We start from the raw sequence: 25,689 nt of genomic DNA, 5'->3' as shown, positions 1-25,689 counted from the left end.
TGGAGCGTTCACACAACAAACGATCTGATTGGAAACATGTGGTGTTCTCTGGAAGCTGATTGACAACATGTCTCCCCAGACGTCCAGCCCTCTCCACCTCCTTCGATAGCATTTGCATCTCGCTGGTAGTGGCCATTGGTTTATACTGGAATTTGAGTGGCACTAAGCCTCTCCAAGGTCCCAGTCCTCTTTGCGCTTGTCCAGCCGAGGTCTGGTTGGCGCTCGCTCCTCGGTCTTTCAGTCCTTATTGACCCTTCTCGGCCCTTTGTATAATTTTTTTTGGGGAGGGGGGAGGTCAGTAATGAAACAATGGGGGGAATGCATGATGGGGGGTGTAAAACTTGTAAATATGCAGTTTCGGTGTTCTTCATTCCCTGTAACGCTTATTCGTTATATTGTCTTGTATTATTCTCCGCATTCAAGGGTTTTCCTTAATATGTCAGTCGTTTTCATTATCGTTAGTTGTTGTAATTTTGTCAGTTATTCATCTGATTCCAATTTCTGACATTCTTTTTTCGAAGTTTTTCGGGATTGTTCCTAGTGCTCCTAATATTATCGGTACTAGTTGGACTTTCTTCATCATCCAAATCCCTTTTAACTCTCTGGCTAGCTCTGTGTATTTGCTTCGTTTCTCCTTTTCTTTCATACTCAGCCTGTGATCAGCTGGGACTGCAAAGTCCCCGATTTGACAGGATTTTTCTTTCTTGTTAATTATTACGACATCTGGTCTTCTTGCTTGGATGGGTTTGTCCGTCTGTATGTCCATGCCCCAAAAGATTCTGTGGTTCTCGTTTTCGAGTGCTGTTGCAGGTTTAGACTTGTACCATTTGTATGTCCGCTTAAAATGCATCTTGCTTTGATATGGTTGATTCTTATCGAGTTATCTTGTGCTGCAGTTATTAGATTCAGTTTCTCAGTTTATATGTCCTTTTCGCATCCATGCCCAGGTGTTTTCGTTATTCTCATCTTTTGTCATTGTTATGAATCTTCCGTGGAGTTGTTTCTCTTCCCACTTATCTTTTCTCGTTTTGTCGTTTGTCTCTCTGTTTTCTGTTTTGTTTTTTTCAGTGTCTCTCGCTTCCATAATTATTCTTTCAGTGTTTTGCATTATGTATTTTTTAGTTCTTTTGTCGTGCCCTTCACACAGTCTTCTATGGAGATCAATCCCCTCCCACCGTATTTCCTTTACACGTAGGGTCTGTAAATATCGTCCTTTGGGTGTAGTGCATTATGCATGGTCATGAGTTTCCTGTTTTTCTGGTCAAGTTGTCTCAGTTCCTCTTTTGCCCACCCTATAAACGGTCCAGAGTATCTTACTAGTGATACTGCCCATCTATTAATACCTTTTATTAGGTTTCTACTATATAATTTAGTTTCCAGGAGTTTTCTTGTTCTCCTGAGATATTCCTTTCCAACTTTCTCTTTCATTTCTGTTGCTCTGATGGTGTCCGCTTCCAGAATTCCCAAGTATTTATAGTCGTCTTGTATCCCTAGTGCCCTCATTTCTGTTTGGTTGGGTAGTTCACTGCCTTCTGTCGTTTCCAGTTTTCTCTTTCTTATAACTAGTTGTGCGTACTTTTCCATTCCAAATTCTATTTGGATATCTTGGCTGAAGATTCTGGTAGTGTAAATTAGTGTCTCTAGCTCCTTTTCGGTCCTTGCAAAAAGTTTCAGATCGTCCATGTACATCAGGTGGTTCATCATGGCTATGATGAACAGTAATGGTGATAGCGAGTTTCCTTGGAAGATGCCTCTTTGTATGTTAATTTCTGTTATGTGTTGTCCATAAACTGTCAATTCCAGTCTCCATGTTTTCATTGCATTTTCTATTATGTTGGTGATCCTGCTTGGTATTTTATACATTTTTAGGCATTCTATTATCGATGCTTGGGGGATCCTGTCGTACGCTTTTTTTGTAGTCGATCCATGCCATGGCTAAATTCTTTCTCCTCGTTTTTACCTCCTTTAGAATATTTTGATCTATATATAATAGTTTATGTGTTCCTCTTTTTCCTTTATGGCATCCTTTCTGCTCCTCGGGGATGAGTCCACGGTTATTCAGGGAGTGGTAGATTTGTTCCCTCAGTTGTGCTTTCAGTATCTTCCACATAGTTGGTAAGCACGTGATTGGCCTAAAGTTGCTAGGGACGGTTTCTTTCTCCGTGTCCTTCTGTAGCAGTGTCGTTCTATCTTTTGTTATCCAGTTTGGTACGCTTGCTTCCTGTATACATGTTTTCAGGTTTTGGGCTAGCCTTCCGTGTAAGGTTGTGAATTTTTTGAACAAGTATGCATGTATCCCGTCGTGCCCTGGGGCTCTCCAGTTTGTCATTTTTCCTATGGTTTTCTTTAGGGTTTCCTTGCTGATTTCATTCACTGTTCCTTCTTCTATTTGTTGTAACTCTTCTTTCATGTCTTTTAGCCACTCGGCATTTCTATTGTGATCTCGTCGCTCCTCCCATATTTTACTCCAGTAGAGTTTTGTTTCTGTCGGATTTGGTTGTTGTGTTTTTGTTTCTCCTCCGTTCACATTTTGGTAGAATTGGCTTTCATTAGTTTCAAATGTTCTGTTGTGTTTGCATTGTTCAGATTTATATCTATATCGTCTCAATCTCGCTTCTTTTGCTTTTATTTATTGGTCCAGTTTTCATGATTCTTGTTTAGCCTCTCCCTGTCAGTTACATTTCCAATATTCCATTTCTCCACATTGCTTTCTTCCTGTTGATCCTTTTGGCTTCTTTTTTATGTTTGTGTATTTGGGTTTCTAGTCATATTTCCAGACCAGGTATTGTTGGTCCGCTTGTCCCCGGTTGCTTTTCTGATTAAAGTTTCAGACTTTCCATTTTGGTTCCTGCGAAAATCAGGTTGTTTAAGTCTGTGATTTTGTTTGTTGGGATATATGCGAGGAGTTTACTCACATAAAATTAATATACAAAAGTATAAATTTATGCGTAAACTTTAAGTATTTACTTCAAAGCTGCTCAATACATATGTAGAGCTAGGTAGTTATATATAATATATATATATAAATTACAATATATATATATACATAATTTACTATATATATATATATGTATATATATATATATATATATATATATATATATATATATATATATATATATATATATATGCATATATATATATACAGTTGCGTCCGACACCAAGGGACCAAATTTTAAAACCTATTATTTTTTTACAAATAACAACTGTAAAGAGCTGAAATGTTTACAAGTAGTAGTCGTTATCATCCATAATAACATACTAAAATTTGAATCATTGACATTATCAGTGGAGGTTAAGATTAATAATTGGCAACATTATTTTAATAACACTTTTAACTTATAGTTTTTTTTTTTACTAAAATATAGCATGCAAAAATGAAAAAGAAAACAAATATATCTAAACCTGTAAATAATAATCAACATTTAAACAAGGGAAATATGAGAAATAGTGACTAAAACTTGCAGTGTGTTGTTTAGGAGTTCAGGAGTAAATAATAAAATCAAGGGGAAAATAATGATAAACTGAGAAAAAGATTGAATGAATATAAAAAAGAAAATTATGTTTGCTTTTGTTAATAGTCGTAAGTTTTTCTTATCTTTAGAAGTTTTACTTTGTTAAAGAAATATACTTTGATTACATAAGAAATATGCGGAAATTTTACAGCAAGTCCCACTTTCCCTAATGGTTTACTTCGACTTGTGCAACTGCCATTGCTCAAAGGCAGCATGTATACCGCAGGTTTAACCGACATAAGTCCAGTTCAAACAGACAGAAGTACATAGAAGATAGAAGTAACGTTAAAAAAGAAATAGCTACAGCTAAGAGAGGATTTACGTATCCCACTAAAAAACGCATCGAAGCAATAAAACCTAGGAACTTGTAACTTCTGGAAAATCTACAACAGTGTAGTAAATAATGGGCAATCAACAATTGCCCCACTAACCAACAATCACGAGGTTTTTTGCTCAGCAACCGAAAAGGCTAACATGCTTGCCAGCTGGTTTGTCTCAAACTCCACACTGAACCCTTCCAACCAGCCCCTACCTGACTTTCCTATGCGGACAGATGCCACGCTTGACGATCTGAAAATTACCCCTGCTCAGGTGCATGCTATCATAAAAACCTTGGCATTTCAAAAGCATGTGGACCCGATCTCATCCCAGCTATACTATTAAAAAAGTGTAGAGCCGAATAGCTTCAGTTCTCTCCAAACTCTACAACAAATGCCTTAATGAATCTTGATGGCCGGGCTGTTGGAAAACCGCCTCTGTGGTACCAGCATTCAAGAATTCTGGCAGAAGCACGGACCCATCAAATTATCGCTCCATTAGCCTCCTCCCATTTTTGGCCAAAATATTTGAGACCTTAATTAACCATGCTCTAGTCCAGAACCTTACAGATGCTAAACTTCTGACTGACAAACAATATGGATTTAGACAAGCCCGTTCCACATCAGAAAGCCTAACTGTAATCTCTGAGCGTATATACCATTCACTGGGCAAAACGGAGGAGGGCAGAGCGGTAGCTCTAGATATATCAGGCTTTTGACAAGGAATGGCATGAGGGTCCCAATCAGGAAAATTAGATCATACGGTATCACTGGTAGAATACTTAACATGATTAAATCCTTCTTAGATTAGAGAAAAATCCAGGTTGTTCTCGACGGTCGTACATCTAAACAATATAGTATAAATGCGGGAGTGCCTTAGGGGAATATCCTTGGACCTCTACTGTTCCTGATATTTATAAATGACCTCCCCGACAAAATTTCCTCTGAGATGGGTATATATGTTGATGACACCACACTCTATAACAGGCACGACAGGGAAACAAATGAACTCATATCTAAAGAAATGGCAGAAACACTAGAAACACTAGTGGAATGGGGACAAAAATGGATGGTGACGTTCAATGCCGCCAAGACTAAACTGGTTTCATTCAATAATTACAAGAAACCTTCTCTACCACCTATAGCAATGGCCAACGACTCTTTATCTGAGACTACGTCTTTCAAGCCCCTTGGCCCAACCTTCAAAGGAAACATGAGTTGGAACAATTACATCGAGGGCATTGCCAGGCCGCTGCAAGGAAGGTGGGCTCTGTCTACCGTGTTAGGAATCTACTAACACCCGAAAGTATCCTGTACCTCTATAAGGCAACCATTCGCCCATGTATGGAGTATTGCTGTCATATTTGGGCTGGTGCATCGGCTACTACTCTGTCGCACCTTGGCAAGGTTAAAAAAAAAGTCGCAAATCTGATAGACCCTGAACTGGCATCTAAACTTCAGTCTCTGTCCCATCGACGAAATGTTGCATCCCTCTGCCTGTTCTACAAGTATTTTAATGGTGAATGCTCTTACGAACTGCAGAAACTTGTGCCCCCACGACGTGAACACCCTCGACAGACCTGATTGTCTGCAAAATCCCACCCCCACACTGTAGAGATCCCTAGATTTAAAATATCTTTTTATTTCCGTAGTTTCTTCCCCAGAACCGCTAGACTTTGGAATTCCATTCCAGGTCCCTTCTTCCCCAACTGTACTGACGTGCAGAGGTTCAAGTACAATGTGAACCGACATCTTGCTTCCCAAATTCCAACATAGTACCCTAGTAGTTGTTGTCCCTGATAGTAACCCCCTACACCAAAGTTGCAATGTGCCTTGTTTGGGGTGAAAATGTAATAGGAAATATATATAAATGTATACTTTGATAACATAAGAGATATACTTTGATGACATAATTATATACATATTTGAGCGCAAAGCGTTGCATATAATCGCTACAAATAGCCATCTGTTTCAGTCAAAAAGACTTCCTCATGCGACGCAGAACCTCTCGACGCCCCCTCAAGAGACAATCATTTTCTTGTTTTTTTAGCATTAACAACCTCGTTGTCCTGATTAGTCCCGATTTCTGAACTCCTGAAACCTTGAATTACTTATATATATATATATATATATATATATATATATATATATATATATATATATATATATATATATATATATATGTGTGTATATATATAAATATATATATATAAGATAAGAGGCTTTACTTTTCGAACGATCCACGTATATATATATATTTATATATATATATATATATATATATATATATATATATATATATATATACGTGGATCGTTCGGAAAGTAAAGCCTCTTATCTTATTAATCCATAAAGTGAAAGACCTATGAACATTACTCCTCAACATGAACCAAACCTCATAAATTATTAATAATTATTATCACAACAAAATCTGCAACAGATGTAAAACTAAATGCCAACAGGAGCAAAACATGATGAAAACGACGGCAAAAAATCTCACATTATAGACACGGACAGGTTAATTAATTAATATAGAATTGTTGTAAATGATTAAAAAGTCTTCAAAGACCCAATAATGATAAAACTATCAAACATCAAATACAAGATAAGACAACATTATCGTTGCCTGTAAGACATCAATGGAAGCAGATTTTATTATAACATTCGCAACTATTACAGAAAGACATAACGTGAAGGATATTACACAAACAGCCGGCGTAGCCATCGGTTCTTTATCAGTGAGACATTTTGGATGCGAGCGTCTGAACTCCATTTTTTTACTAAATAACTATCTTCTAACATTATATCGGTAGGTTGATAACAAATAGACACGATTTAAGAACGCTACTTTTTACAATACGTTTTGGTTTAAAACATTAAAAACAAAACCCTCTCGTATGATAATTTTAATGCTGCAATCGTTCAACACTTGCTCGAATATTCTGCTACTAAAAAAAAGAAATTACATTATTAAGTAACAAAATACAATGTATGTTTTAGTGATTTTTGTTATTGATTCCTATCGGACGTATACAAATTAAAGTACACATATGTCCACGTATATAAATACACCCCCACACGCACACGCACACACACATACACACACTAAACTTACCACATGAAACACTTCATCTGTTCTCTATTCAGTCGGTGGAGGAAAAATTGTGCCTATTTAGATTGTCCATTTTTGAAAGCGGGATATTTTCCACATTAAAAACCGACCTTGTGTCTCATTCTGCTTTCGTGTTTAGGAAAGTAAATCGAATCATCGGTTAATTCTTTGTTCTAATCGATATTTTGTTATCTTATTAACTTAATTTTTGCAAGTTCGCGACGAACAGGCGGCATTTTTTGTGTAAAAACATCTTCTCTCTCCTATTTTTCTAATTCTCAACTAGCTTACGCGCACCCGCCACACAACATATATTACGTTTTATAACACAATAAATTACCCTATCTTATGACTAGGACACGCCGGGCGTCCCCTGTTAATCTATAATATAAATCTCACCTGTCTGTTTAAATGCATGTATGTATGTATGTATGTATTTATGCATGTATGTCTACCTAAAACGTTCGACTAAGGCGACGAATTTTCTCGATATTGGTATTGTTTTGAAAGACGATTCTTCGCACGACGAATATCGAAAAAGTGGCCAACAGCATTAATTCCTTCACCCTCAACTGGCCACTTTTCTACAATGAGGGGTAACGTTTTTCGTCGATATTTTCGAAAGTCATCCCCCTCTTTGCGATTGTCTAGTCTTTATTTAATGCTAAATCACTTCCGGCTTTGCGATAAGCACAACAGCAAAGAAGTATATTTTTACGTTCTTCACTTCTTCGCGATAAGGGTTCGAGCCTGCCTACCTACTAACATTGCTTTGTTTTTTGCTTAACATACACCTCCAAACACTCGGGGCAACGCCATACACTCAAGCTAGACTACAATATAAATTTTGCCAGTCTGTTTTAATGTATGTATGTATGTATGTATGTATGTATGAATGTATGTCCTGGAGCATGGCAGAGAAAACCATGCTGAAGAGCGTCGGGGCTAAGACACAGCCCTGCTTGACCCCGTTGGTCACAGGGAAGGGTTCTGAGGGGTCGCCGTCATCAAGGACACGAGCGGTCATACCCTCATGGAAGCCTGACAATGGCGATGAACCTGTCTGGACAACCAAATTTTTTCATGATCCGCCAGAGGCCATTTCGGCAAACAGTATCGAAGGCCTTGGTCAGGTCGACGAACGTGGTGTAGAGGCCCCGGTGCTGCTCGACACACTTCTCCTGCAGTTGGCGTGCAGCAAAGATCATATCAGTCGTCGCGCGGCCCGCTCGAAAGCCACACTGGCTCTCGGGAAGAAGACCATCTTCAAGGTGCACCAGCAGGCGGTTGAGAAGGACGCGGGCCAGGATTTTCCCGGCGATGGAAAGAAGGGATATCCCGCGGTGGTTGTCACATGACTGACGATTTCCCTTGCGTTTGTAAATGTGAACGATAGTAGCATCACGAAGATCTTACGGCAATTCTTCACTCTCCCACATGGATTGGAAGAGTTCTGTTAGTCTTAAAAGCAGTGTAGGTCCACCAGCTTTATATACTTCTGCTGGAATTGAGTCGGGGCCGGGGGCCTTCCCAGAGGAAAGTTGCTTGATGGCTTTGCTTACTTCCTCTGACGAGGGTGGGATGTCGAGCTCCTCGTTGATAGGCTCCTGGCGTAGTCGATTGATGGCTTCATCCTTGATGGAAGATGGTCGGTTTAGCACACTGTTAAAGTGCTCCGCCCATCTATCAAGGATTTGCTTTTTGTCATTCAAGACAGTTGTTCCATCGGAGCTAAGCAGGGGGGAGGAGCTAGAGGACTGGGGACCGTAGACAGCCCTCAGCGCATCGTAAAACTTCCTCATATCCTGGCTATCGGCATGCTCCTGGATCTCATCTGCTTTGGCGCTGAGCCAGGCATCCTGCATGGAGCGGAGTCTGGCCTGCACCTTGCTGCGGATGTTGATGAAGGCAGCTTTCTTTGCAAAACACTTGGGGTCACTCTGATGTACACGGAGAAGTTGGCGTTTCTCCTCCAGGAGGGGCTGAATCTCAGAGTCATTTTCATCAAACCAGTCCTGGTGCTTCTTTTGCTTGGGTCCAATGATTTCGAGAGCGATAGAGTAGGTGGAGTCTCTGAGGTGTGCCCACTGATCTTCGATAGTGTCCGAGATGGTGAGGGGGACAGATAGCTTGTCTTTAGTTGCTTCCTGTAGCTCATGGATGACATCTGGACTTTTAAGTTTTTCCAGGTGAAGGCGCTTTGTGACTTTCTGGCCCTGAGGCCGCCTCTTGGGTTGGATGTAGAGGCACATTTTGGATATGATCAGGCGGTGGTCTGTCCAACAGTCGGCACCACACACAGCCTTGGTCAATCTTACGTCTCTCCTGTCCCTTGCCCTGATGATGACGTAGTCAATCAGATGCCAGTGGTGGGAGCGTGGGTGCATCCACGACGTCTTGTTACGGGTGGGTAGGCGGAACATGGTGTTGGTGATGGAAAGGTCGTGTGCAGCGCAAAGGCTGAGCAGCCGTAGGCCGTTGCTATTGCACTTGCCCACTCCATGGTGGCCAAGGACCCGGTCCCAAGTGGAATGGTCCATGCCAACGCGGGCATTGAAGTCGCCGAGGACGATGAGCTTCTCTCTCTGCGGAGCAGCGGAGATGAGGCTTTCCAGATCTTCATAGAACTGGTCCTTGGTATCTTTGGGGTTAGTCATGGTTGGTGCGTAGGCGCTGATCAGTGTGGCGGTTCTTGCCTTGTTAAGCGGGAGTTGCATCTTCATCAGCCGGTCATTGATGCCGTCCGGGATGCTAACCAGCTTCCTTACGTGCTCAGTCTTGATGGCGAAGCCCACGCCAGCCTCTCTGCGCTCCTCGCCGCTGCGTCCACTCCAAAAAAAGGCGTAGCCGCCACCTGACTCTGTCAGTTGACCCTTGTCTGAGAGGCGAGTCTCACTGAGGGCTGCGATGTCTACCTTATAACGGGCAAGCTCCCTTGCTACGAGAGCAGTTCTTCTCTCGGGTCGGTCAGCTCTGGTGTTGTCGAGCAAAGTACGGACATTCCATGATGCTAACGTAAGCACCAACCCTTTCTTTCTCATGTCTCGACCGCTGTGAGGGAAACCCCGCCAGCCGCGGTATGCTGGCCAGGGGTGATGGTGAAGCAGCTATGTTTAGGGCTCCTTTTATCGCCCCGTCCTCATGCCATGGAGGCGAGCAGAGTGATCCTGAAAAGGACTGCTCGGTCGGCCAGCCAGTTGCCTGCACCCCCTCGCTGGAGTACGACCAGTTTCTGGGCCGCCTGTGTGCAGGTTTGCAGCTACAGCTCCCAGTGATTTCCACACCTGCTGCTTTGCCGCTCGCCCATCGCCACAGGGCTTGGTGTTGACGCAATGTTTGATACCCTGACTTGCGCTGGATTTGGATTATAGTGAGGGGGACTTGCGCTGCATCGGCCTCACTCTCTCGTCCTGGCCCGCCCAATTCCAACGGCAAGACATAGTCGAGACGGCTGGGGACGAACAAGGGTGCAGGAGCTGCCGGAGGGAGGCAAGTATGCCATCCAACCGCCTAAGGGGCTCCACTCCTTCGTTTCTGTCGGGGTTGCTCCCCTAGCCTTATCCATTTCCATGGCTCTCACAAGGCAGTGAGGCCATTTGACCCATGGCTGGGATAGGGATTGGTAATGTGTCAGGGCATGTCCACACGTCGTTGGGCCGTAGCACAGTCCCTCTGGGACTCCCTACTGTTCCGAGATCCTCTACTGATTCAGCCTGGAGTCGCATGACAACCAGTTACCGTGTGTGACCACGAGGAGGCACAGCAGAGGTCTTGATGATGGAGAGGCTGTGTACTGACAGGAGAAGACTTACGCACTCGGCTTCTCACTTCGCGCAAGGCTAGCCAGTGGTGGTTGCTGAGAGCGAGATGGTGCGTAAGCCAAGACGCTACCTTATAGCTAACACACTTGCGCATCACATCACCCTATGTGCATTGCACACACACACGCCATGCTCCTGGACGCTTTCAAAGACAGTCACTCTGGCATTGTCGTCAAGTACAGATGTGACGGGGAATTGTTTAACATCAGGCGAATGCAGGCAGTCACGAAAGTGAGGGAAACCATCATCAGAGACCTTCTCTTTGCCGATGACTGTGCCCTTAATGCCCCAAATGAGATAGAGATGCACCGTCAAATGGACGGATTTTCCACCAGTTGTGACAACTTTGGTCTCACCATCAGTACAAAGAAGACAGAAGTTATGTACCAACCCGCCCCAGGAGATGCATACCATGAACCCGGCATCACTGTCAAAGGACAGAAGATCCATGCTGTGGAGCAATTCACCTACCTTAGCAGCACCCTCTCCCGCACCGTCAACATTGACATTGAGGTTAACCATAGGATCTCCACAGCGAGCAGTGCATTTGGAAGACTCAGAGACAATGTGTGGAAGAGGAGAGGCATTACACTCGCAACGAAACTGAAAGTATACCGAGCGGTCGTCCTGACAACCCTACTCTACGCCTGCGAAACTTGGACGCCATATAAAAGACATGAAAAACAGTTGAATGGCTTCCACCTCAGATGCCTCCGTAATCTTCTCAACATCCGCTGGCAAGACAGAATTCCTGACACAGAAGTCTTGAAGCGCGCGGGGCTCCATACCATCACCACCATAATCCGCAAAACCCAGCTCCGGTGGGCAGGCCATGTCTATCGCATGCACGACAGCCGAATCCCCAAACAACTTTTCTATGGGGAACTCAGCCAGGGAAAGCGGAATGCAGGGGGCCAAAAGAAACGATATAAAGACTGTCTGAGAACGTCCCTAAAAGACTTTGACATCAGCCCCCAGTCTTGGGAGAGTCGCGCTGCTAAACGTTCGGCCTAGCGTTGCGTCATCAGCCTAGGAGCCGACAGGGCAGAGAATCAACGCATGACACACGACCAGCAGAAGCGCAAGAGGAGGAAGGAGAGAGCTGCCTGTTCACAGCCTGCCGATACCGCCTTCACGTGTCCAGAGTGTGGAAGAGTCTGCCGAGCACGGATTGGCCTCATCAGCCATCTCAGGACCCACAAACCCCTGACGCCGAATTGATTGATACCTTGGTCATCGTCGATTCCGACGGACGAGCAAGAAGAAGAATGTATGTATGTATGTTGTCGCTCTTTGGAAGGTCTTGTTTTTAATCCTTCAGGGAGACCAGCCACCCTCCTCACCAAACAAGTCTGGTGGGGGAACCAGTTTAGTCGCCGGTGACCCGACCATGAGGCAGGTATTACTGGGTTACATAGTTCCAGTAGCATATGACATGACCTTTTTTTGAGGTCAACGGCCAACTAGCACCGTGTGTGTTTTTGTGGATGTGTGTGTGTATGTGTGTGTGTTAAGGTGGAGAGGGCTCCCGTAAGCTGTGGTGAAGGCAACCTTTCTAGGAGAAGAAAATCTGTGACTTTAAAAAACATAAAGCGGGAGACCAGTACGCGCATTAAACTGGTCTGCAGTTTAACTTGTCGCTAGCTATCTTGCTCTTGGTTGTTGCTGGATCTCAACATTTTGAACCGAGAGAGATAGATTTAGCTGTCGTACTAAGCTAAGACTCTGTAACATAATATGTGTATAGATACCCCCCGCAGGCATTGGTCTAGAAAAATAGTCCTGTGGCGATGAAAAAGCTGTGACGCGTGTAGGCCTGAAATGCTACATGAATGTAACAATTGATCTGCTATCATTATATGTATCTCTCTTTCTCTCTCTCTCTCTCTCTCTCTCTCTCTCTCTCTATATATATATATATATATATATATATATATATATATATATATATATATGTATATATATATACATGTATGTATATTTATATATATATATGTATGTATATACATATATATATGTATATTTATATATGTACATGTGGGTATATGTATGTATATCCATGTGTATATATGTATATGTGTACGTGTGTATATATGTTTGTGTGTGTATATACATTTGTATATGTTTGTATGCATGTATGTGTATATAGGCATATATGTGTTTATGTGTATATGCACATATGTGTGTATGTGTATGTATGCATGTGTGTATGTGTATGTATGCATATATATGTGTATGTGTATGTATGCATGTATGTGTATGTGTATATGGTCATGTATATGTGTATATGTGGGTGCATGTGTGTATGTGTATGAATGCATATATAGGTATGTGTATGCTATTCCACAGAATTCGCGCAGAAGCCTGAGGAATCCTAGAGTGGATGAAACGCCGAATATTCAGTGTAGCTTAATCGCCATATATATTTTATAAATTACTATGCATTTATATATATATATATATATATATATATATATGTATATATATTTACTTTTGTATATGTATAATATACATACAAACATATATATATATATATATATATATATATATATATATATATATATATATAGATTACAACAAGTTTACCAAGGTAATCAAAATGGTAAACTTTAAATATATTATAAATATTAAAGAGTTAATATTTACAAGTAAAATAAACTCAGCCAGATGTAAAAGCTCAATAAAACCGAAAAAGAAATAGAGCTGGTTTTATTGAGCTTTTACATCTGGCTGAGTTTATTTTACTTGTAAATATTAACTCTTTAATATTATAATTTTTCTAATTCCTGCCCTCTGATATGAACAAATGATTAATAAAACATGTTAAACGACATCCTTAAAAAGAGTTAAAAACATATTTAATTTTAAAAAAAGGAAGCACAAGATAAGTGAATAGTCCTTAATCCGCGGAGTTTCGAAGAAATACTCTCCTTCTCATCAGAGGGCAGGAATTAGAAAAATGCCAGATCGGATTTTGCATATAAAAGTATTTAATGAAACTACAAGTAAGTCACAGATCTTACTTGGTTAAAAAAGGGTGAGGTAAGGGGAACAGGAGGCAAAAGAAAAATGATAAAAAGATCTCACATGAATGGATAGTCCGGTGAAGGGTAAAAATCAAGGGCTGGAAATTCTCTTTCTATATATATAATATCTAGACGAATAAAAGAAATGTAATTTTCTTCTAGAAAGTGTGCAAAAATACCATTTTTAATCTAAGAAAAACATCAATAATAAAAAGAGATTTTTCTCGAATTATGGCAAAGAATATACAGACAGCTTCAGGAATGGTTTCTGGTCAGATTAATCAGGATTTTGTCTTGTTATTGATGCTCCCGATGCTCCCGAACGGTGCAATCCAAGAACTGCAGAAAGATTTTCACCAAGTTACATAAAAACGACAGTTAAACACGGAAATGCAGATATAATATTGTGGGGAACTTTTACCGCAGCAGGAGTTGGGGAACTTCTTACATGTGAGAAGTCAATGAATGCAAAGAAATACATTCGAATATTAGAAACAGGAATGTTACCAAGGATCCAGAAGCTAGTAATATCTCAGAACATTTTTTTTCAACACGATAATGCTCCTGCACAAACTGCTAAATTCACAAACAATGTGTTTCTGATAATTCAATTAATGGGATCCTTTGGCCAGATAAAACACAATCGGGCATATTTGGTCACATAATATCTCCTGCATTGGATGGAAGAACTTTTTCGAACAATGGCAAACTGTGGGAAACTATAAAACGCGAATGGAATAGCATCTCCTCTTCATAGTGTTCCAATTTGGTAAAGAGCATGTCTAAAAGGATGGATCTTTTAAAGAAAGCAAAAGGGAATGCTATTCCATCCTAAGCATTTATTAAAGTAAATGTCTTATTCTGTATTATTAGTCGCGTTTAAGTTTCCTTGTTCAATTGTTCTTTGTTCAATATAGCTTTTAGTGCAATAAAATGCATAACATTTGTTTGTCCCATTTTTTTTTTTTTTTGCTCGCGAGTATATGTATATATAATGCACGGACTGAATCAAAGTACAGTGTATTTGCGATTTTCTATATAAATGAGTGTTTTTGTCCCTGCGTACTTTATCTTCGTACGTATCTACTTATATATATTGTAAATTGCGTATTTAAAATATGAATAAGACTATTATGTAAACGTTGCGCCAGTAGATAAGAGACGAAACGCTATTTCAGTGAAAAAAGTGGGAATATTTTACTTCGCAAATATCGGCATTTTGACAATATCGCACTACAAACTTAATGCATATCGAGTTTCATAAATGAAAGAATTCACAAATAATTAAATGAAAGAATGTAAATTAAAACGAACAGAAAAATAAATACAAAGCTAATATCTGAATGATAAATCCAGCGTATAAAAATTGTTCGTCATGAAAATACTAATTCCAGGAAACAGGGGCTGAGAACATTATTCAAGCGATTACCGCCTGCATAAAATTATTAATCAGTAATTATTTCAGACAATTAGCAAGCGAATATTTTAGTAGCTACTATACAGTTATTGGCAGACAAATTTCTGTGTTTTATCGTTACTTAGATGCTACAGAAAAGCACGAATACGTGTTCCTATTTATTTCCCTACCACGAGAGCAGAGTTAGACACAAGGTCGGTTTTTAGTAGGGGAAATCCATCTCCCCCCCCAAAAGGGGGCACTCTCAGTAGGAATATAAACAAAAAAAACAAAGTTCTTAGTTATGAAAGATTTCTAGGCTACTTACGCAGGGCAGAAAAAGTAAAACGTATGATTAGAACAGATACTACACTGTGATCTTGGCTCGAAGACCAATGTTTTCATAAGCTAAATACAGACGCTGAACAACGTATTTAATCAAATTTAGAGACATGTACAAAGCGATACATAGTTATATAAGTTTGTGTGGTTGATATCTAGAAAGTGTTAGAGGTTATTCGTCGATTCAGTCCAGTCAATATCATTGGGGCATTAAGCAACTAATACTATAAAAATAGATGTACGAATGAATAATTGAAATATTCACATTTACCGAAATAACTAAAAAGTAATGTAATTTGAGTAAAAGATAACGAAAATTGAAAAATTACATATCAAAACGTAAATTAAAAAAAAAGAGTAATAACACATGACTACCATCTAATGATAATCCAGACGAAAATAAATGGCACGTTGCATCCCTGATTTTCTCTCATCTTTATTATTCATAGGAAAAGCAGGAAATTGTCAGAAATCCTGGTGTCTTAATTTTTATTGATAACGTTAATTTGCATATTAATTGACGTATTGTTTAACAATGTCTGCTTTATAATTACCGCGGATACTTTTCGCCAATCTAAGATTGCCTTGTTAAAATAGAGCACGGTGCACATATATCGGCTATATGCAAATATCGAGGCGTGTGGGGAATGACATCACGATAAATAAAAAACCAAAAACTATTTTTAAAAAAGGAGAGGGAAACGTTAGCGAGGACAATAATCGTGGGTGATGTCACGGCAGTAACGAGAAGTCACGCATAGCGGAAGAATGAAAACATAAATGTAGTTGTTACAAAAAAGAGTCGTGTTATTACTTGTCCTATGTGTTTTGCGACGTACTCTCCTACAACGTGCTGGGTTTACGTGCGTAACGTTACATTGTTATAAACGCACAATTTACTTAGTTACAAAATGCAATCTTAACATGTACTGCTGTATATAAAAAACCTAGAAGTTGTTTCGTGCTACGAATTGCTGTTAAGCTAGCAACTTGTAATATCATAGGAACGGCATGATACCCATTTATATTGTACTAGCCTGAGTGCCCGGCGTTGCCCGAGTGTTTGGATGTGTTAGTTGAGAAAAAAAAAGAGAGAGAATAGGTAGACAGGCTCGAACCCGCAACGCGAAGGAGGAACAGAATGTGAACAAAAACGTGGCGTCTTTGCTGTTGCGCCCATCGCCAAACAGGAAGTGGCAAGGGTTTAAATTAAGGCTAGTCAATCGAATAGGTGAAGTGACCTTCGAAAATATCGGTGAAAAAAGTGACCCCTCGCTGTAGAAATGTGCAAAGTACAGGATCAAGAAATTAATATTTTTAGCTATTTTTGTCGATATTTTTCATCCGAATGGTTTAGCTTCAAAACGATAGTGATCTCTTGGAAATCTGTGGCCTCCGTCGAAAGTTTCAGGCAGAAATATAAACTTATAAACATACATTCATACATTTAAACAGACAGGTGAGATTGATATTATGGATTAAACGTGAAGTGTGTCGCATAAATCGAAGCATTATTTTGAAAGTTAGCTTAATGAAGACTCTGATGCGGTTTTTATTGAAATTGCTAAGATCTTAAATTGAGTAAAATATTCATTATATTCACATATTTCTACAGAACATTACAATTGATTTTAATGTTTAAGTTTCTTATCCTTATAAACGCTTCCAAGTCTCGCACATTTTTACTAATGTGTCGCTTGGCGGGAATTGTGTCTGAAAATACAAGCTTGCTATGCATAACAATCTGATTTCCAATCATTGACAAGTCTTTTCAATATTAAATTAGAAAATAAGCTGCCAGCTGTATGTAAGCACCGCAAATGATTGCTTTATATCGTAAGTAGAATTTCTGCATTGCTGTGGTTTCTTCGTGATCTCATTGGAATAGTTTGAGATGTTGAACAGATGGGGTTTGTGTAAACATTACTCTAGGCTAGGGCCTTCTGAATAGAGATACCATAGCAATTCTGGTGTAGTAGAAAGTAATAAAAACTCAAAAGAAGACAAAGTGTAATCAGATTGAAGTATTACTGATATATATATATATATATATATATATATATATATATATATATATATATATATACATACATATACAGAGAGAGAGAGAGATAGGGATAGAGATAGAAAGAGAGAGATAGGGAGAGAGATAGAAAGAGAGAGAGAGGGAGAAAGAGAGATAGAGGGAGAAAGAGAGAGTTAAATAAAAGAAAAAAAGCAACAAACCAAGTTATGTGTTCATCTACGTTTCGTCTTCATTGCGAGACTTTCTCTGGATGAATAAAATTAAGAAACAAGAAAAAACACAAATACATATATTTGAAAATATAATATTTTTTCAACTATTTATACTGGTGTTTTGTTTTCTTAATTTCATTTATCCGAAGAAAATCTTGCAATAAACACGAAACCTTGATGAACTCATCACTCGCTTTGTTCATTTTTTTTTATTTCTCTATTTCGTCAAAATACTATTTCTATTATTCTCATCATATATATTTTATATTTATTTATCCACAAGTAGGGAGAGGACGTCCGGCTTAAATATGATATTTTAAATTGTCCCGATTTCGTATATATTATTATATTTGTAAATTCATGAGTAAAAATAATAGTATTAAGAAACCATTAGCTAGAATCGAAACCAAAAGATAAACTGTAGCATTAAAAGCTAGTGATGTTACCACTGCTCCAATGGACACGCATATAAACTGAATAAAAATAAAAATTCCAAAATAAACCACAAAAAATGTACAAAATGTAAAACGAGTTTTTAAAGTGTGACCAATTTTGGAATCCCTTAAAAACTACTTTAACCAGCTAAAGATCTATAAAAGAACAGCCCGTAAAAAATCCAATCATTTCAGGCGCCTAGCCACGATTTTCAGTTTCAGAGGAGATAAGGTTATAGACTATGAAGACAGACAGATCGACATATAGCCTTATATATTAGATTTCGAAAGTTAAAAACAAATTATTTTATAGCATCAGCTGGAATCGAAACCGAGAGCAAAACTGTAGCAATTGTTAGTGGCCCAGAGGTAACGTCTTAGCAAATAAAATACAATATAGTTTATAGTGGAGTTCAAATATCCAGGCCTTTAAAATTGTAACCTTTCTTTTTTTTTTACACAGTGATCACCACTTATCAAGGCCCGGAAGCCACTCATGGATAAGGGTTATTGCAAGTACACTACGTTAGTGTGGAGATTTGATGAAGTGTTTACTTAAGGGGCGGTTTATTAGGAATTTGTTAACATTGGACTTGAAGACATCCAACATTGGACTTGAAGACCCTGGGAATCGCGAAAGCATGACACGCTATGTCTGTAAGTATTAATATAATAATATATATATATATATATATATATATATATATATATATATATATATAGAAAATATATATGAAAAGGTTAGTAATTGCAATTAAGAATAGGAAATTGGATAAAAAATGTTTTTGTAACATGTCTTCTTCCTAAGATTAATGGTGGTGGTGAGTGATCAACACTGCTAAGGGAGCCATGAAGTAATATACTGTTTTGTTTTTAAATCCCCGAAACAGTGCTTCATGGTAAACAACTGATGATCCCTTGAAAAATAAAAAAATTGGTATTATAGTAAATTCGAGAGAGTTGATGCAGTGATTGCAGGTGATTTAATGACTTACTGACTGGATGGGTTTTTAACGAATGATAAAAAAGTAATTTTTTTGCATAGTTTCAAATGTTAAAAACTTCAAAGACTATATATATATATATATATATATATATATATATATATATACATATATATATATATATATATATATATATATATATATATATATATATATATATATATATATAGTTAAAGCCGAAATTATTGGCACCCTTTAAATTTTTATGTTTTCTGGAGCAAAACACATTTTTTCATTAATTATTTTTATCAAAGTGTTGATGAACATATATATCGACCATCTACAGATCTCCTGAGACACTTTTTGTTTATTATAAAATATTCAAAATAAATATTAATGATAACAAGAAAAAGACTAATTCAAATTTATTGGCACCCTTTATCAATAGCCACTTGCAAAGCCTTTGTTTTTAATAACAGCTTCCAGACATTTTCTATGCGACATTACTAAATTCCTTCACGCGTCAACAGGAATATTAAACCATGCTTCTTTGGTGATATCTTCTAATTCCCTCAAGTTCCTTGGTTTCCTTCTTTTCACGTTCGCCTTCACCACATCCTACAAGTTTTCCATCGGATTCAAGTTCGGACTTTGACTTGGCCACTTCAGGGCGTTTATTTCATTATCCAAAAGTCATTTCTTCACCGATTTCGCCATACGTCTTGGATCATTGTCCTGTTGGAAGACCCAGTTGTGTCTAAGACTAAGGGCTTCTGCAGAAGGTTTCAGATTTTCAGGCAATGTATTGATCTTGCCTCATGATGCCATTCATGATCTTTATGTATTGATCTTGCCTCATGATGCCATGATGATCTTTATGTATTGATCTTGCCTCATGATGCCATGATTATCTTTATGTATTGATCTTGCCTCATGATGCCATCGAAAGTGACAACCCAAAAACATACGGTTTCCTCCACCATACTGCACCGTAGGGACTGTATTTTTGGGTTGAAGGCTTCTCCTTTCTTCCGCCACACAAGCGACCCATCTCTGCTACTAAAAAGTTCAATTTTAGCCTCATCTGACCATAAAACTGAACCCCAAAAAGTTGAATCCTTGTCAAAAAACTCCCGTGCACACTCTAAGCGGGCTTTAACATGTTTCTTCGAGAGGAGAGGGGTCTTCCGTGGTCGGTATCCCCGAATCCCGTGTGACTTAAGTGCCCTTTTCAATGTCGACACAGAAATTTCGATACTTTGATCGCTCAATTGCTGAACTACTTTCTTACCAGTAGTTTTCGAGCACTTCACGTTTGGTGATGGTCGTAACAGAAAAGACGTCACGTTTTTTCGGTTCTTTTCCTCCTTCACAGTACATATTCAAGCCTCCCTTCCTACTACCCCTTATTTATTTTTTTTTTTGCTCAACACACACCTCCAAACGCCCGGGAAACGACAGACGCCTTGCTAGTATATATACATATATATATATATATATATATATATATATATATATATATATATATATATATATATATATATATATTAGTTCACAATCTATATATCTATAAAAATGAAATTGTCTGTCTGTTTGTGTGTGTACATTTCCCTACCAAACTATTCTGTCAATTTTCAGTGTACAGACTCTTTTTAAACGAGTTTTGGTCAGAAATTTGACTGTCAACGGGTCAAAGTTGAACGATTTGACCTTTGAACACTCTATCGAACTCCTCCGCCGATTTTGGTCCATAGCACTTGACATCTGTAGGTTACTTGGACATTGATCAAACTTTAAGGGTTCAAAATTAGGGTCAAGTTTAATATGACCTCTACGGTCTCTATCAAATTATTCAGCCCCCTTTTCGTCTGAAAATTTGAAATTTTATTACCAAAGTGTCAAAGTTGTAAGGTATGACCTTTGCTGTCTGTAGCATAACTATTTAGCTAATTTTAAGTCTAAAAATTTGAAATTTTACATAAAGTGTATTCAGACATGAAGCAAGCATTTTACTCCGTTTGGCGCAGATAATTTGGTTATCCGCAGGTCAAAGTTAAAAAGGTTTACCTTTCTACACTCTTCCAAAATCCTCCGCCAATTTGGGGCCTAAACACTTGAAATTTTACATGTAAGTTACCTTGGCATCAGTTACACTTTTTAATATATATGTGTATATATACATATGGACTGCTAGTTTTATACATATATATATGTGTGTGTGTGAGTGTGTGTGAGTGTGCGTGCGTGTGTGTGCGTGTTTGTGTGTGTATGTGTGTCTGTGTTTGTCTGTGGGTGTGTATTGATATTTTAAAGTTCAATTCACAATTTTTGAAAACACATGTACTTTTATTTTTTTATGAGTGTATATGTTACCGATCTGTTTCTTTAGAAATCTCCAATAAACTATAAAAATATGTCATCACTATTTTTAATGCAGCAAAATTCTATGGGGAAAAATATGCAAGCATAATCAGTGAGCATCAGACAGATGCATATTTGCTATTATATTATTTTCTACCGTGCTAGGACTGGAAACATTATTCATGGAACATTTACAAGAATATATATATATATATATATATAGGCATTCATATATATATATATATATATATGTGTGCGTGTGTGTCCGTGTGTCTGTGTGTATATGTGTGTGCGTGTGTGTGTTTATATAAAGGATTGCGTGTAAGTTCGATAATTTAAATTTCACAGGAAGGCAGTTCATGTGCAGTGTTTGTAGATAATCTGTATCGGAATGTTTTCGATAAGTAATAAATGGCAAGCAACGTAATCCGACAAAAGATTTTGACCAATGTTTACACCTTATATAGCCTAATATAAAAAGTGCATTTGAAAAGTTTTATTACCACAAATTCCGAAAGGCTCGACATGTGCACCAAACAGTAGGTTATGCTATATGACTGAAGCGCATTTAGAATTAATTTTTCTTTTTAAAGAACCATTGCACCACGATACTTGATTTCTTAGCTTAAAATTTTAATTAAAGCAATTATCACATGTCAAGCAGTAAGGTACGGCATATAACATCCATGGTAGCCACCTCTTTCCCCATTGCACCACATGCTTAAGATCGGAGGAGAGAGAATAAGAGAGAACTTGGTCGTTTTCGGTCTTTGATGTGCTACCATAGGTAGTAGTGTCACCATCATAAATGTCTACGAATGATGTAAGGATGTGTTTTGGAAGATCATTAATGTAGATCAGGAAGAGAGTTGGGCCCAGAATGGACCTCTGAGGGACTCTAGCATTAATACTGTGAGCTTCTGATTTCTGCCCATCAACCACTTCTCTTATGAACTTATCAGAGAGAAATGATTTAATAATAGAGAATACATTTCCAGCTATACCATAGCTGGAGATCTTGTGAAATAGCTTTTTATGCCGTACCTTTTAAAGGCTTTTGATATGCCAAGAGTAATTGCCCTAGAGAGGAAGCCTCCATCGAGAGATTCGCTAATCCTATGAGATATAACCGTTAGCCCATCTGCTGTAGATCTGGTAGAACGGAAACCATATGACATGTCACTGAGAAGGTTGTTGTTGCTGAGATGGTTTACTACTTAGGTTTTTCTCTTACTTAAGAAGGATCTAATTACATTATGTTTTCTTCCAATAATACCATATTATGTAATTTTCCTTAGAAGACCATCGTGCAATACCCTGTCAAAAGTCTTAGATATATCGAGAACAACCGCTCTACTCTCCCCTGTTTTGTCGAATGAACGAGATATACGTTCAGATAATACAGTTAGCATATCTGCTATGGTCGGGCTGGCCTAAATCCATATTGGTTGTCGGTAAGGAGGTTAGCAGCTGTTAGGTGTTAGACTAGGTCTTGATTTAGTAATGGATCAAATATTTTGATGAAAAGCGGGAGGAGATTAATGGGGCGATAATTTAGTGGGTCAGTTCTTTCCCCAGAATTCTTGAAGACTGGTTCTACAGAAGCGGTTTTCGAGCAGCCAGGAAAGCAAGATTCGTTAAGGTATTTATTGTAAAGTTCCAAGCAACCTCATCAGAGCATTTTTCAAGAGCACAGCCGGGATGAGATCGGATCCACATGCTTTTGAGGTGTCTAGATTTTTTTTATGATACCATGTACCTTAGAAGGGGTGATTTTCAAATCGTCTAGTGTGCTATCTGTCCGCAAAGGAAAGTCGGGTAGGGAATGGTGTTCCGGGTCCAGAGTGGAGTTTGAGGCAAACCGACTGGCGAGCAGATTAGCCGTGTCGGTTGCCGTTTGATACTGGAATCGTTGACAGCCCGTTATTTACTACATTTTTCCAAAAATCACGGGTTCCAAATTTCTGTGCTTCGATGCCTTTTCTGCTGGTTTCAGTGTAATCTGTTTTGGCTGTCGCTATTACTCTCTTACAATTATTATAGCTGCTGTATACTTAAGCCGATTGGTACTGAACGGTTGCGGGTTTAATCTGTGGAACGCATGCTGCATGCACAAGCAGAAGTAAACCATTGGGGAGTGTGGGGCTTGCTATAGAATTTCCGTGTAGGGACGTGTGCTTCAATGTCAGTTTTGAACCATTCAGTGATCTCATTTGCACACTGTTCCCTTAGAAGAGAAAAGATATTTCGCCATGTGTCATCTCTGATTAGTTCCCTAATGGCTTCCCAGTAAACCTTTTTGTAATTCCGCGTTGTTTGAAGCAGTGGGTCCTCAGTTTTTGTACTCATCCCTCTCCCACTAACAATGAAAATGGAAAACATAATAATTCCCTTTTTAATCACTTTGAGGAGTGTAATTTTTCAGTAGATATTAACCTAAATAACCGATAAATACTAACTACCCATGCGGGGTCGCAGAAATACCAGGATTAGGACCTAGGCGCGGGGCGAACCCTCTCTGTGATGATGGACCCCTAGATCTTCCCAGGTCATCCATCTAGGAAATGCAAAACTCTGAAGCTAAACCTAGGGGAAGGAGACCTTCAGTGCCGGACGACAACTTCCTAGAGCTAGTGACTCAAACTAATTACCCGTTGGTAAACCTAAACTGCTTAAGGATAGGATAGGCTCTGTCTAGCGTTCGGTTTTCATACTCCTTCCTTGCCTATGAGCCAGGCGTAGAGGTGCTATCATAGGGACTCGACAGTGGTTGACCTTGTTTCATGACTAAGGCAATGGACGCCGTTTTTCCCCGCTCTCGCCCGTAAACTGGACACTGTGGGTGCTTCAGTACCATATATGCCGGTAGGGTTAGATTGGGCTTATTTTGTCTAATGGGTTGAGGGTACCGGATTGAGAGCTTCTGGCTGCTGTTTCCGACTGATAATACAGGAACCCTTACTCTTTGACAGCGCTTAGAGCGGTTGCCCCATCAACAGTTGTATAATATTGGGATATCCGGGTAGGAGCTGCTAAAAACAGCCTATCCTGCTTTGACAGAGTACAAAATAGACTTCGTGGCTTAGTGGGGGATGCCCTTTTCTCTGCCCTTCAACCTCTCTCCCACACAAGAGACGTTGCGAGCCTATCCTTGTTTTATCGTTATTTTCATGGCAAGTGCTCGTCTGAACTCCAATCTCTGGTCCCCCCCTCGCCAATCTTTCAAGAAAAACACCCGTCTAGCTGAATCCACTGTGAAAAATTTCCCCCACTCTTTATCTGTGCCTAAATCAAAACGTGGATTCCATGAACAAAGCTTCTTTCTTAGAACTGCACGCCTGTGGAACTCTGCTCCGTCTGCCTGCTTCCCACCGGGCTACAACTTCGATGTGTTTAAGTCCACCGTTAAGAAATTCCTAATGAACCGCCCCCTTATGTAAACACTTCACCAAATTTCCACACTAACGTAATGTACTTGCAATAACCCTTATCCCTGAGTTGCTTCCGGGCCTTGATAAGTGGTGATCACTGTGTAAAAAAAAATGTAATGGCTTGTTTCTGATTTAGACTTGGTTGACATAAAAGTATTTTCCCATATTGCATAAGAGGAAAGTATACCAGGATACTATTGGTGACAAGGTACGATAGTAAGTCCCTTTGAAATATAAGCATGTGGAGTCACCGTAATTTGTTTTTCTGGAACATCCGGTGAAGTCATAGGTAAATATTTGCACACGTAATTTCGAAAAAAATAGCTGAAGATTTAGGTAGAGAGCTGCCTGCCGCTTAGAGCAAACAGATGTTTAAAAATAAGGGTTGTGCTGTTTTCCGAGAATCTGCGTCGGATGGGCTGAGATTCCAGAATTTGAAAGTTCAAGTTAATCAGTAAATAAGAACTGGCACATTGTGTAATTCGGGGTCTGACCACAACACACAGTGTATGTATGGGGTTTCTGGTGTGACCCGTAATGCAGTGCGTGTGAATAAATCGATAGTGGTTGATGAGATCGATTACTAATGGGATACGAGGGAATTTATATTTGGTAACAATTATGGGAGAGAGCGTTTCTGAAGGGCCATCAGATTTGGTGTCGTTGAGTTATGCGGTAAGGGGGAGAAGCCTCTAAAAACTCTATAAGAGTTCTGGAGGCTAAGCCAGTATCGATCGTACACAAAATGAATT

The sequence above is a fragment of the Euprymna scolopes genome, chromosome 4 (genome assembly GCF_053919585.1).
Source record: "Euprymna scolopes isolate OS-2025 chromosome 4, ASM5391958v1, whole genome shotgun sequence".
Classification (NCBI taxonomy): domain Eukaryota; kingdom Metazoa; phylum Mollusca; class Cephalopoda; order Sepiida; family Sepiolidae; genus Euprymna; species Euprymna scolopes.
The sequence above is the reverse complement of the archived record's forward strand: the minus strand, read 5'-3'. Positions refer to the sequence as shown.